Source organism: Gymnoscopelus microlampas, assembly GCF_963454915.1.
Source record: "Gymnoscopelus microlampas genome assembly, chromosome: 1".
In the NCBI taxonomy this organism is placed as follows: domain Eukaryota; kingdom Metazoa; phylum Chordata; class Actinopteri; order Myctophiformes; family Myctophidae; genus Gymnoscopelus; species Gymnoscopelus microlampas.
The window spans coordinates 39,474,944-39,488,444 of record NC_139962.1 but is presented as its reverse complement, the minus strand read 5'-3'; the positions used below and the strand labels follow the sequence as shown (position 1 = coordinate 39,488,444).

The window sequence follows — 13,501 nt, the reverse complement described above, 5'->3', positions numbered from 1 at the left end:
CATGTTAACAGCGGCCCCTATGGGTGGAAACAGGGACATCAATCAGATCGCCACAACTTAATTTGAGATTGATTCGTCTGCATGTTATTATTAATGTCCTCGTGTGTCCTCTGCTCTACTAGGCTCATAGAAATGAGATCATTGTTGCAATTTGCCTGCACAATGCCAATAAACATAACCCAATCATGTGTGGACATTGCTATTTCATATGGACCAACTCAGGAGCCCAATGGAAATAAGCCATAGTGCTTTCTTGGGTTTAATCCTTTTAGCATCCTTTTGTATAGAACTGTACTTTCTGTGCTTTTTTTGCAAACTGTTAATAAAGTATTCAATCAATCAATCAATCAATCAAAAAGACTCACAACGGCTCCAGTTTGGGGGTACATCATAAAGTAACATGTTATTGTGAGGTGGCGCTGGGCCAGGAATCTGAATCTTGAGTCTAGAGACAATTATGCTGCTTCATCCATGGCAAAGAAAGGGGGGGTCACCTGTTTTTTTCTCCCCTTTTTTTCAGATTAGGAAGGAGTCAGGACACTTATACCTAGCATAGAAGCCTTTAATCCAGAAGACAATATCATAACTTAATATATATCTTTTACATATTTGTAGGTTTGCAAAACCTACAAATATGCTAAACATAAAATGTTGATCCCCTCCACCAGTGGTGGAAAAAATACTCTTTTTTTTTTACTTAAGTAAAAGTATCAATACCACAATGTAAAATTACTCTGTTACAAGTAAAAGTCCACTATTCAGAATTGACTTGAGTAAAAGTACAAAAGTATTGCCATCAAAATATACTTTAAGCACCAAAAGTAAAAGTACTCATTGTGCGGAATGTCCCATTTCAAACATGTATAACAATCTTAAGAAAATAGTAGATCTACAAGATCACAATGCATAGCATCACGACGCATTGTGAGCTTTTAGATCGGTTATTTTCAAATGGCCGAAATACATAGGGCTGAAGGTTAATGTATGTATTGAAATAATCTAAATCTGCAAAGTAACTTGTAACTAAAGCTGTCAAATAATTGTAGTGGAGTATAAAGTACAATATTTGCCTCTGAGATGTAGTGGAATAGAAGTAAAAGTATAGAACATTGGATATACTGAAGAAATTAAAAAATACCTCAACATTTTACTTAAATACTTGAGTAAATGTACTCAGTTACTTTACACCACTGCCCCCCACCCACCCTTTCCCCACATTATTGGAATCCTAGAGACAGATTAGGCTCCCATATATTGGAGCCAATCATCCCACGGTGGGCGTGTCTCTCCCTTCAGCTGTAGTAAATAGACGGAGCAGCGGCTCTGGGAGGAGAAGGAGATGACTATATAATATCAGTGGCTGGCTCTGCGCTTCATCAATGCATGCTTGGTCCTCCTGGCCAGCCAGTGTCCATTCTCCGCTCAAGCCTGCGCTCCTAACACGCAACAAGACAAACCTGCAACAACTGCCCGTCTGGCTGTATGCTACAGGTTGGTACACTGTAGGGGAAGCTTTTAAAGGCATCTATCCATCCCTGTCTGTGGCTCCGTTCCGCGCGTATTTTGCCAGTGAGTGCTACAGGTGGGCTGGAGAGGATCGGTGTGTCGGTGTGTGTGTCAGTGTCCCAGGTGTCGGGGTGTGTGTGTGTGTGTGTGTGTGTGTGTGTGTGTGTGTGTGTGTGTGTGTGTGTGTGTGTGTGTGTGTGTGTGTGTGTCTCAGTGTCCCAGGTAGCGCACACACCCGGGCTGCCGCCACAATACTTGTTTTGGGGTAAGTACTAGGCTACCGGTTGGCTATTAACGCTCATGGCAGCGGTTCGTTTCCAGCCCATCCATCCATTCGGAGACTTCCGCATGGCTTTAAGTGAAGACAGTTATCTGTCCGTACAGTGGAGCGCAGCTTGACATGAAATTCTAATTAATTATCGATTACGACGTGGGGAGACATGCTGCGTTCCACTGTCTGTTTGAAGCGCGTAAATCTCGAGTAGGTTCATGAGCCGGAGACAGTATTGTTCGCACACGGCGTGGTGATGAGCGCTGTGTGGAACGCACGGTGCGCGGCACTTTGCAGCCACGCGGGACAGATTCAAGTCAAGTGCACTCAGCCTCAAATTGCGCCTCCGGAGGTACTCTCTCAACCAATAATCAACAGGTTAGTTAACTATTTTTGCCTTTTAATTTGAACCTTTGTACATGCATGTGCAATTCACAGGGGCAATATAGCAACAATGTTTATAAGTTTGTACAAGTTATATTTAACCACTTAAACCCCATATGGGTCCCTCAGGGCTTAATACTAGTGTATTTTCAGTTTTATGTTATTGTGGGGAAAGCATTGCTGAAAATAGCCGATCACAAGCTCTCAATGCGATGCAGCGCGTGGGGTTGTGAGCTTTGATCTGCTATTTATAGCGAAAGCTTTCCCCTCAATACCGATGCTGGGGTTTAAGTGGTTAATGGAAATAGAGTTCATCTGTTATGCAGGCTGATAACTGGTGAGTTTACTAGCTGATGAATCGACTGTTAACCTTTCTTTGTTGTTGCTGGGGGACTACCTTTAATTAAACAGCTCAGGCAATATGAGGTCCCCAGAAAGTCTGATATGATGGTGATTTGATGTGATTGTGATATGATATGATATGATATATGATATGATGAAGACAAAATGGTAGATAAGTGGTAATGTGAAGACAGAAGGCGTAATGATGATGATAGAACTGAGTGAAATCTACTGTAGGAACAGTAGGCAGGTGGAAGGAGATGAGGATCTTACTGTATGTTCATAGCCACCTCAACCCTGGCATCCCTATTTTGGGCATGTCAGTATAGATTGAAAATAGATCTACGATTTTGTAGATCGGTTATTTTCGGGGAAACAAAAAAACAAAACAGAATTATGTTTTTTTTTACATGGACATAAGTTGTTAAGTGTGCTTTAAGGTTATAGAAAGGCTGAAAGATCATGTTCAATCTATGTGAGGAGTGGGAACAGAAGGATGATGTTGATGAGGATAATAGTGATGATGACGGCTCTGACCTGATGCAAAGACCAGCTATCCTACAGCCAGAGAAGACGGATAGCCAGACAGACAGACAGTTGAGTGGACAGTGGGATGGAATTTAAGCCAAGAGCCTGGCTGGCAGACCAACCGCTTGGCTATAGGCACAGAGCCAAACAGGCAGACAGCCTGACAGACAGGTAGATGACAGGTAGGTACAGTAGACGTAGATGCAGACAGATCGTCAGACAGACAGTCAAACAGACAGACAGACAGACAGACAGACAGACAGACAGACAGAAAGACAGGGAGAGGGGATATGCAGTAGAGGACAAACGGCATAGAGAGATGCTCGACAACGGAAGGCGTATTAAACCTGAAGCTGTATAAATCTCAACGGCTGTGAGTGACAGGGAGGGGTGGGTGGGTGGTGCAGGTGTTATCTTGTTGGGGACAATAAAGCTTCTCTGACATCTAAAAACTAAAACAGCCCCAGGAACCAGCTCTGCTCATAAGACGAGAACAAGGGGAAAGCGGCGAGAAACTGAGGAGAGAGAGAGCGAGAGAGAGAGAGACGTCTCCGGAGGTGAGAAGAGGAGCGGGTGAGGAGGAGGAATACACAGGGTGAGTTAGTAGCATCTCCTTTCATCTCCGGTTGACTTGCGAATGCACAAGCTGTTGTATAATCTGTATTCTTACCTGTGTGTGTTTGTGTGTGTGCGTGTGAGATTACTGTATGCGTACCCGTGAGGCAAAACAAGATGAGATAGGGGAACAAGAACAAATAAATTTGGATGAGAGAGAGAGAGAGAGAGAGACAGAGAATAAGCGAGGGAGACTTTGCTTATTTTTATAAACAGTAAAATCCTCAGTGTTAATTTGTAACTCTGCGAGTGTAGACATATAACCATTTGGTTACATTTGTATATTCTCAGAGTTAATTTAACACTCAGGATTTTACGGTGTAGTTTTGCATATTGCTTATCAATGGCCAGCTGCTCTGGTGTGTCTGAACTGGTCTGGTCTGGGTTCAACTATTTCTGCAATAGTTCTTCTTGACTGAGCCCTATAGTGCAGGCCAGGGTGCATTCAGTGGAAATTGTGGTACATTTAGCTACGTGAGGGAGATTCTCTTTGCAAGAAGAGGCCTTGAAACAGCTGGGCAGGAGTGGACACGTACACACACACACACACACACACACACACACACACACACACACACACACACACACACACACACACACACACACACACACACACACACACACACACACACACACACACACACACACACACACACACACACACACACACACACACACAGGAATCACTGGCAGAGCTTTGCCACCGTGGATGACTGGGCATGCAGCCAAAGGCCACAGTTTACCTCAGGAAACCATCAGCTCTCTAGCCTAAATGGAGAGAGGAAAAACTCTCTCTCTCGCTCTCTTTCCTTTTCCTCTATATCTGTCTTTGCCGCTATCTCTCTCTTTCTTGTCCCTCCCTCTGTCAAACCCTGCCACAACATGTGTGTGTGCGCGCGCGCGCGTGTGTGTGTTTGTGTGTGTGTGTGTGTGTGTGTGTGTGTGTGTGTGTGTGTGTGTGTGTGCGTTTGCGAGCGCGTGCAAGTTGTCTGTCTGGCTGTCTACACAAGTTTTCTGGCTGTGCCGTGCATACTTGCTCTCTCCCCAGTCTACTTTGGAAAATAATAGCTCGTCATATTTGGAGGAGAGTAGAAACCAGTAGTTTTCGCCTATCCATCAGCCACCTAATGGGCTGTGAAATTGTTTAGAGCAGTTGTTTTCACTGCTTGTACTGTAACCCCCAGCAGAAGCTAGGTCACCCCTCTTCCACAACACACACACACACACACACACACACACACACACACACACACACACACACACACACACACACACACACACACACACACACACACACACACACACACACACACACACACACACACACACACTCTCTGTCTCTCTCTGTGTGTGTGTGTGTGTCTCTCTCTCTCTCTCTCTCTCCCTCTCTCTCTCTCTCCCCCTGTCTCTCTCTGCTCCAAATCCATGTTTTTAATTAATGAAATAAAAAAGCAGTGTGGCTTGAGTGAAGGGATAACTGGGTGTAAATTGATAGCAGGCATTCCCTTGGCATTTGACACTCTCCTGCCGCTGGCAGTTGTGTGTGTGTGTGTGTGTGTGTGTGTGTGTGTGTGTGTGTGTGTGTGTGTGTGTGTGTGTGTGTGTGTGTGTGTGTGTGTGTGTGTGTGTGTGTGTGTGTGTGTGTGTGTGTGTGTGTGTGTGTGTGTGTGTGTGTGTGTGTGTGTGTGTGTGTGTGCGTGCGTGCGCGCGCGCGCGCTATTCTGGGCATTGACAGGGCTGTCTCTCTCATCTGACTGAATGCAGAGAGACAGGCTTCCGCTCTCCCCGTCTGTCTGTCCGTCTTTCTGCCACGTTGCTTTCAGTTGACTTTACGTCCAAGAATTCACGGACAGAGTAACGAGTGGGACGCTTACAGTTGGCAGTAAAAGCACTTGGCAGCCATATTTTGCAGACTGCATTTCAGTGGACCCCTAAGGATCCAATTTAGATCAAAGTCCCGAGGTAGGCAGGTGTTGGATGGTCGTGCTGCTTGTGCAGCGTGGGCTCGTCAGGCAGTGATGCACACTCCGTTGTACGGCGCTGTCGCACACCAGAAATAGCTGATCTTATTGATCTGCTATCTTCGGCATAAGACACTGTCTTACAAAGAAGTATAAATTGGGCTTTAGAGAGTTTACACGTTCAAAAACCCAACGGGAGATATCTTCAAACAGACGGCTGGATTTGGTTCTTTGTTCACTTCCCTCATATCCACAGCAACACACAGCACTTATTTTGAATATAGGCATATTACTATAAGCAGCTCTGGAATGCATTCCTAAAGGCAAACATTGTTTTTCTGGTGTTTTGTATCTTCATATATCTGCTGCTGTAAGGGCTGCACGCGACAGGGCCAAGAATGCATCAGATGTGATTAGTAGCCTTTAAGCAGAATCACAACTGGCATGTAAATGTCGACAGAGATTAAGAACACGTGCACTTCTGCAAACTATCGACATGATCCCACGGTACTGACCCCATATAATTGATGGCTTATCATGCACATATAGATTGATAGATAGATAGATATAGATGTTCACACATGTGTATGCATGCACACAGAACTTACCAGTGCTTGTTTGACAAGCCATGCCTACAAGAGCCAGAATATCTGTTTGGACAGGCTAGCCTCATTATACACATGGAAGGGAGATGTTGCGTTTGACTGGGAACACTTGCATTAGGCTACGTATATTAAACAAAAGGAACATTTTTAAACATAATAACAAAATAATATGCAATTCTACCACATTTCCTCATCACTGTGTTATTAAATCTGAGACTGGCACCCTAGGACCCTAGACCTTGCCCTACTGTTTCTGTTGTGTGCTGTTTTTTGCTATGTCTTATTTGTATTCTATTTGTATTTGACTTTGTTGTGTTTTATTGTGCTGTTTTTGTTGTTCTTTTGGTCTTTATAGGACTTTGGTTGGCTTCAGTCATTTTAAATGTGCTCTATAAAAAAATGTTTTAGTTGAGTTTGAGTTGAGTCGGAGAGTGAAATGCAGCATAATAGAGACAGAGCTACCTCAAGAGGCTCCATTTATACTGCTGCCTTCAAGGTAGCTGCTGATGTATTTGTTTATGACCTAATCACCAGCGTTATGCGGTATCCTCTGGTAGTGAGCATCTGCCAACAGTAGTCGTCACATATCCATTTTACAGCCTCGCCAGGAGGAAGCAGTTTGTCTCAACGTGTGTGTGTGTGTGTGTGTGTGTGTGTGTGTGTGTGTGTGTGTGTGTGTGTGTGTGTGTGTGTGTGTGTGTGTGTGTGTGTGTGTGTGTGTGTGTGTGTGTGTGTGTGTGTGTGTGTGTGTGTGTGTGTGTGTGTGTGTGTGTGTGTGTGTGCACGCTTGCGTGTGTGCGCTTGCGTGGGTGGGTGTGTTTATGTGTATCTGTGTGCACCTGTGGTTTGTGTCTTTGCATATGAGCTGTAATGACTTGGGGAGGGTTAGGATTGACAGAATCATTTCTCTGCATGGGCTCTAAAATAATGGTGTGTCGAGTGGCTGCAGGTTTGTCAGTGCTGCTGACAGCTGTCACTGGCCCCGGTGCCATCATTGGCTGCCGTTGACCATAAGCCGGTACAAGCCATCAGCCAGATAGGAGAGAATGAGAGAGGGCGTCGGGATGGGAAAGAAGATTGTCCCTTGTGGGGGTGGGGAAGGACGATTAGATTGCTGGAATGCTAAATGTTGGCATGTTTGTGATTTCTCTGTGTTCGGTGGTGAAACAAATGTTTTATAGATTGATACAGCTATTGATAGGTAGAATTGGTGTCGGGATGGGAAAGAAGATTGTCCCTTGTGGGGGTGGGGAAGGACGATTAGATTGCTGGAATGCTAAATGTTGGCATGTTTGTGATTTCTCTGTGTTCGGTGGTGAAACAAATGTTTTATAGATTGATACAGCTATTGATAGGTAGAATTGGTAGGGCTTTTGCACAGAAGTAATGCAGTTTTAGTTTGACCACTTAAGCCCTATTTTATCAAAAACTTTGGAATAGCAAAAATAGTTGATGTACAAGATCACAACGGCTATTTTTACAAATTTGGAACGTTTTTTAACACTTGAACATTTTTGAAACACATGACACCTATGTCCTGTCCTTTTTGTGAGATATTCACCCAACAATATAGATTTCTTACAAACAGTTGTTTATGGCATGAGTGTTGATACTAAAATATAAAATAAAAAAATAAAAAATTGATGATGCAAAGTTGCAAACAGTGTTTCGAGCAGGCAGCCAGTGCAGCCAAAAAGTTTACCACTGTGTGAGAGAGCGCAGGTCAGAGCGAGCTTGATGTTGTCGAAAGCAATGCAAGTATTAGGCGTGAGCTGAAATGCACACTCCTACACAGAGCTTCCTCTGCACCTGTATACCACAGCCCTGCAACAGTTGCCTTGAAGGCATAGTAAGTAACTTTATATATTTTTTATATTTTTATATATATATATATATATATATATATATATATATATATATATATATATATATATATATATATATATATATATATATATATATATATATTACCTGGTTGCCCAAAACAAACAGTGAAAACACCAAAGTACAGTGAAAGGGCAATATGTTTCTGCAGGTTTCTGCAACACAACCACACTACTCCAGTGGCTGATAACTGCTGGTATGGAGGGAAGTGATTGGTAAAAAAAAAAAATATATATATATTGTTTTGTTATATAAACACAGGGCAAAGCTACATACTATGCCTTTAAGGTAGCTGCTGACTTCTAAATCCAGACAACCATGACCAAATTAGTTTGAAAGAAAATGTATCAATATATATGATACATAGCATCACAAATAATCAAATATTAAGCTTGTCTGAACATTTATGAGTTATGTAGTGATTGGAGAAGTAAACAGTCTTTTCTGCATAAGGAAACCATACATTTATGGCTGCATTCCTTGTCGTTCCCATTGACACAGTGAATAAATAAGGCTGCACAGATGGCATGAAATTTCAATTAGTTCACTTTCTTTTAGTTTTCAACTCAAAAGACACAACAAAAACATGGGTTGAACCAATGAAATATGTTAAGGAGAAATAATACGAGTATAGGAGAGAGTAGCATCACTGCACCAGTTAGTTCATGTCCACCCTGTGCAGAGATGTTTGACAGTGGAACATCGTCATTTTTCTGTATAGGAGTGACTTTATTTATAATTATTTGTCACACAGTTATTACGAGTTTTATTTTTATTTTTAGTGCTGTCAAACGTAAAAAAAAATGTAATCACGATTAATCGCATGATTAACCGCAAATGAGTCATCAGTATTTTATCTATTCTGTTCACAATGTACCTTAGAGGGATACTTTTCAAGTCTTTTATACGTTTATTAACATGGGAGTGGAAACATATGCAAGCTTCATACAAAAGTGTGTTTGTTTATTATTGGAAATCAATTAACAACCCAAAACAATGACAAATATTGTCCAGAAACCATCAATTGGTACTGCATTAGCATAAAAACAGGCTGGAGCAGATGGGGATAATGATCTGCAAAATTTACTTAGCAATGAGTATTGTAGTGTCAACTAAAATATATACAGTTTATTTTTTACATTAATCCTGTATGATGGACATCATACAGGATTCTGTAATTAAAAAAATTAAAAATTGAGCAGAGATTATTGTCGCCTCCCTCTTACATTCCAATCTACTACTATTATTTTTTGACCTTGTGTCACCAGGCTTTCCACACTATCATTTAGCTTCCCTTTGAAAGTAGCTGAAGAAATGATATGGTAAATGTAGTTCCTAATGAGAGATAACAACAGTAATTATACTGTATAATCTACAATTATATAAGTCAATATAAGTCAGCCTTACAGGAGAAGTTCACCCAAATAATGACGTATTTTCTATTAATAATACACCCGGTGAAGCCTTGAATTCATGGAGATTGTTGCATTCCTAAGCCAATAATTTGATGACCGGCAGAGTCTCGAGTAGGAGACTTGCAGAGTCTCCATTGAGTGTCCTACCGGAGACTCCTCCGGTCATCAAATTATTGGCTCAGGAATGCGACAAAACAAAACAATCTTCATGAATTCAAGGTGTGTAATTCATAGAAAGTCCTTTTTTGGGTGAACTACTCCTTAAGTGTTAGTGTATTGTCCAGCTGCAATCTTTTTGAAATTATTTGCCAACATAATAGCATAGCCAACATAGTCAGAACATCATGGAACGTATAATATTATGTTGCATTTGAAAACAATTTATTTACATAATAAACATTTAGCTATTTGTACTCATATCAAACGTGGTCTGAAAAATCTATGTGTAAGAAACCTGACTACAGTAGAGTCAGGGTAGCCTGGCTCCACCCCCTGAATCGCTAGCGTCGCATTCAGGGTCTGGTGACGCTGTCGAAGGCAGGGTTTTCTCGGTTGAAAATCTGTACGGAGAATCGGGATCGGGATAATCCAGTATGAACCAATCGCCAAAGAGTCCAACTTTGGCCACGCCCCCATCTCAGAAAACGGCTGCACTGAGAGGGCTTTCAGACTGAATAATGGAGTGAAACGAAATGAAAATTCAGGCTGAGTGTCAGGCTAGAGTCAGGGTTCTTACACAAGCAAAATCCTTTTGAAGCTAAATCTGTGATTTCCATACTGTTTAAAGGCAGTGTGTAAATACCTTTGAGCTAACACTCAGGACCTTGCTGAGTGTGTACGTGACTGGGCATCACCTCAGTCAAACCGGGGGATTTTAACCCACCCATGACCTTTCAACCACCCTAAAGTACACGTCGACAAAACACACAAGTGTGTGCATGGCACCGAATATTCAATACAGTCCTCATTGATGAATATGCACTATGTGTACACATTGGTGCTAGCTCAGCAGTGTACGCTGTGGGTTTCTCCCCAGTGTACGGTGAATAATACATCAGTGAGTCTCTGAGAGTTTGGTGGTGAGAGACCTTGTCTTTCATCAGTTTACTGGGTGTCAATCTTCTCCCCCCAGCCGCTGTCACTGCATGTGACTTATTGTCCTGTTTCGTCTGTCTGTGTGTTGGTCCGGGCCAAGGCTATCTGCCCCAAGAACCTCTCTCGTCTCATATATTCACCAACAACACCGGCCACAGACTTCAATCCACCGTGTTCTGAATTAATGTTCTGGGAGGAGAGAAACGAGAATTGATTAAATCTCCCTATCAGCTCTCGGCTGGCGGCGTGGAGTCACACTGAGACGGTCGTGAGGATGCTTGCAGTGTCTTCGGTTTTTCCATCCATTATTTAAGACCCAGCACCCACCAACAGTAGCACCCCCCTCCCCCGCCACCCCCTTAGTTGCATTCAGGTGTTGCATACTGAAAATAGCCGATCTACAAGGTACACGTCACACGGCAATGTGTTGTGATCTTGTAGATCCATGTTTCTAAAGGTCGATTTATACTTACTTACTGCACATAGCCGATCTACAAGTTCAGCACGATACGTTGTGAGCTTGTAGATCTGCTATTTTTGGTACGCAACATGGCACGCAACCAATTATACGTATATTGGCCAATATGTGTTTTATGACTGCATGCTCAGACGACGCGCTTGCAGAGACATAGAGCTCTATGCCTTCCTTCTTCTCCATAGGACACTGCAATATGTTTCATGTAGCTCCCTGCCACCTCCACCACAGTACTCCAGATAGTGCAGCATTTGTAAGTATTTGTGTTTGTGTGTGATTCCCCGCCTAGGGTGAGATAAATGGGACGGAGATGGTTTCACAGGAAGCAAAAAAGTGTGTTGATTAATATGTATGAGAAAGCAAAGGAAAACACATTTGTTTCCATAAGGTTATTTGCTCGTGAACAGGGAGTTGTGGCTCACTAGATGTCGACGGGACTTCAGTCGAAAAGAGGCATCCCTGCCCTGAAATACACTCACACACAGACAGTTCAGCACTCATACCTGAAATTGTTCCTCTTCAAAAGGCACAGTATTTTTTAAGTATGCATTAGCATGTGTTGATAGCGATGCCTATGAAGGGCTCAACGTTTATCCCAATTTAGTCATCGCCGATTCCCCATACTGTACTGCAGTCCCTGTTGCTGCCAACCCCCACTGTGGGGGAGGTGTAGACAACCAGGAGCAGTTTCACCAGGATAGCGTAGCGTGCACAGAAGTTCATGCTCTCTTCCCCAGTTCCCCTCCCTGCTGAACAGGTGCCCTGACCGACCAGTAGGAGTTGATGATGCAGCATCAAGGACACAATCCCCTGCCGCCTTCCCCACAGCAGACACGACCCATTGTTTCCATTGGAGCATCCGGACAAGCTGGATGAGTTCAACATTTGACAATAATCCACTCAGGACAATAGCCCTGCCGTTTTAATTTATCAGGTCTCCTTGATGCATACTTACCCTCCATAGTTTCAGTATTTATTTTCACATTCAAAAGGCAGTTAAGTACTCTAGGATAATGGAAGCTTCCCCCATAATGCTTTCAATTGGAAAGCTCTTTCTCAATGCAACCCACTCTCAATGTCAAGATCAATTATATAATCCTGATGTTTTGTGCATGTGTGTATGTGAATACTGGACTGGAGCAAATGGAGCCGGAGCGTCATGTCTCTGTGTACAGTGCACACTACAAAGCAAAAAGGCATTCTCACACCCATGTGCTTTCTTGTGTATGAGTATTTTTTGTACACAGTCAAATCCTTGCTGCAGGAGAATTTAACTGGACCCAAATGGACCCTACACTCTCTTTTCAATTAACACTGAGGGTTTTACTGTGTAGATGTAATCCAATTAATGTGTGGCGCAGAGGGAAGGATAGGTGCGCATTAACACATTAGTCCGCTACTCGGATGCTGACTGCTGCGCCACATTCTCTGATCTAGACATCGAGCCTGAGGCTCAGAGATGGAGGGAAGTGAAAAGCAAGAGGAAGTGAGGCAGGAGGAAGAGAGAGATAGAGAGGGAGAGAGAGAACACTCAAATCCATAGCTCTCAATAATGGTGTAGATAATGAGGTTTTTCTCTGTGCGGCTCCTGCCTTCACCTTTCGCCACGCTCTCCCTCCGATGAGAGGTCTCTCTGTAACGATCTGTTGTTCACTTATCTCTCTCTGTCTGCCTTGTCTGGGTTTCACCTTCTCCCCTCATCGCATGGCAGCCACTCCAATTGTTCCCGCGCAGATCCCTGGTCTGCCTCAGACTTTTATCTTATATAGTAGCTCGCTGAAGGCCTGGTGTGGTGAGAGTTGACACAGGAGAACCAAACAGGATTAGCCCTTCCAAGAATCACAGCGCCACTCCCAATCGTTGTGCGGTGAGATTCATATCTGAGTGAACACGATGATTATGTTTGCTGCAGATTGCTTGCAGTAAGCCAACAGTCCTGTCTGGTGGTGAGCAGGGTTTGGTCGTACATCTGATGGACGTTGCTTTGTCTCTGTGGGGCCTGTCCTGACCCCTGACCCTGTGTGTGTGTGTGTGTGTGTGTGTGTGTGTGTGTGTGTGTGTGTGTGTGTGTGTGTGTGTGTGTGTGTGTGTGTGTGTGTGTGTGTGTGTGTGTGTGTGTGTGTGTGTGTGTGTGTGTGTGTGTGTGTGTGTGTGTTGGGGCACTTATCACATTCCTTCATGAGGCCAGTTGACTTGTCTCCGCTGAACCAATCAGTGTTAACAATAACCCTCTCCCGTACAGCCACTGAATAGAAAACATCCCCAAATGGTCTCTAATGGTAATAATTTACCATTTGTAAGTTTCATAATGTTCTCTCCACCATGGAGGAGAGAAGGGCCCTGCTGTTGAACGAGATAACTGTCTGTTAGGCTGGCGTGTGTTAGTGTGGAAAGGCAGGCATTCTGCCTTCTTTTAATTT

At 43.3% G+C, this 13,501-nt stretch overlaps 1 protein-coding gene across 3 annotated transcripts in view; it reads left to right on the top strand.

Moving 5' to 3' along the window:
- The first annotated feature begins 1,338 nt into the window (after positions 1 to 1,338).
- cemip (cell migration inducing hyaluronidase 1) overlaps positions 1,339 to 13,501 on the top strand; it is a 127,261-nt gene continuing 115,098 nt past the window's right edge. The window contains exons 1-2 of one of the 3 annotated variants that reach the window (XM_084063822.1): positions 1,939 to 2,155; positions 3,493 to 3,626. The gene's annotated coding sequence lies outside the window, so the exon portion shown is untranslated. Of the gene's footprint in view, positions 1,492 to 1,938; positions 2,156 to 3,492; positions 3,627 to 13,501 lie in introns of those variants that run through there. The other 2 variants (XM_084063821.1, XM_084063823.1) reach the window with 2 other exon arrangements.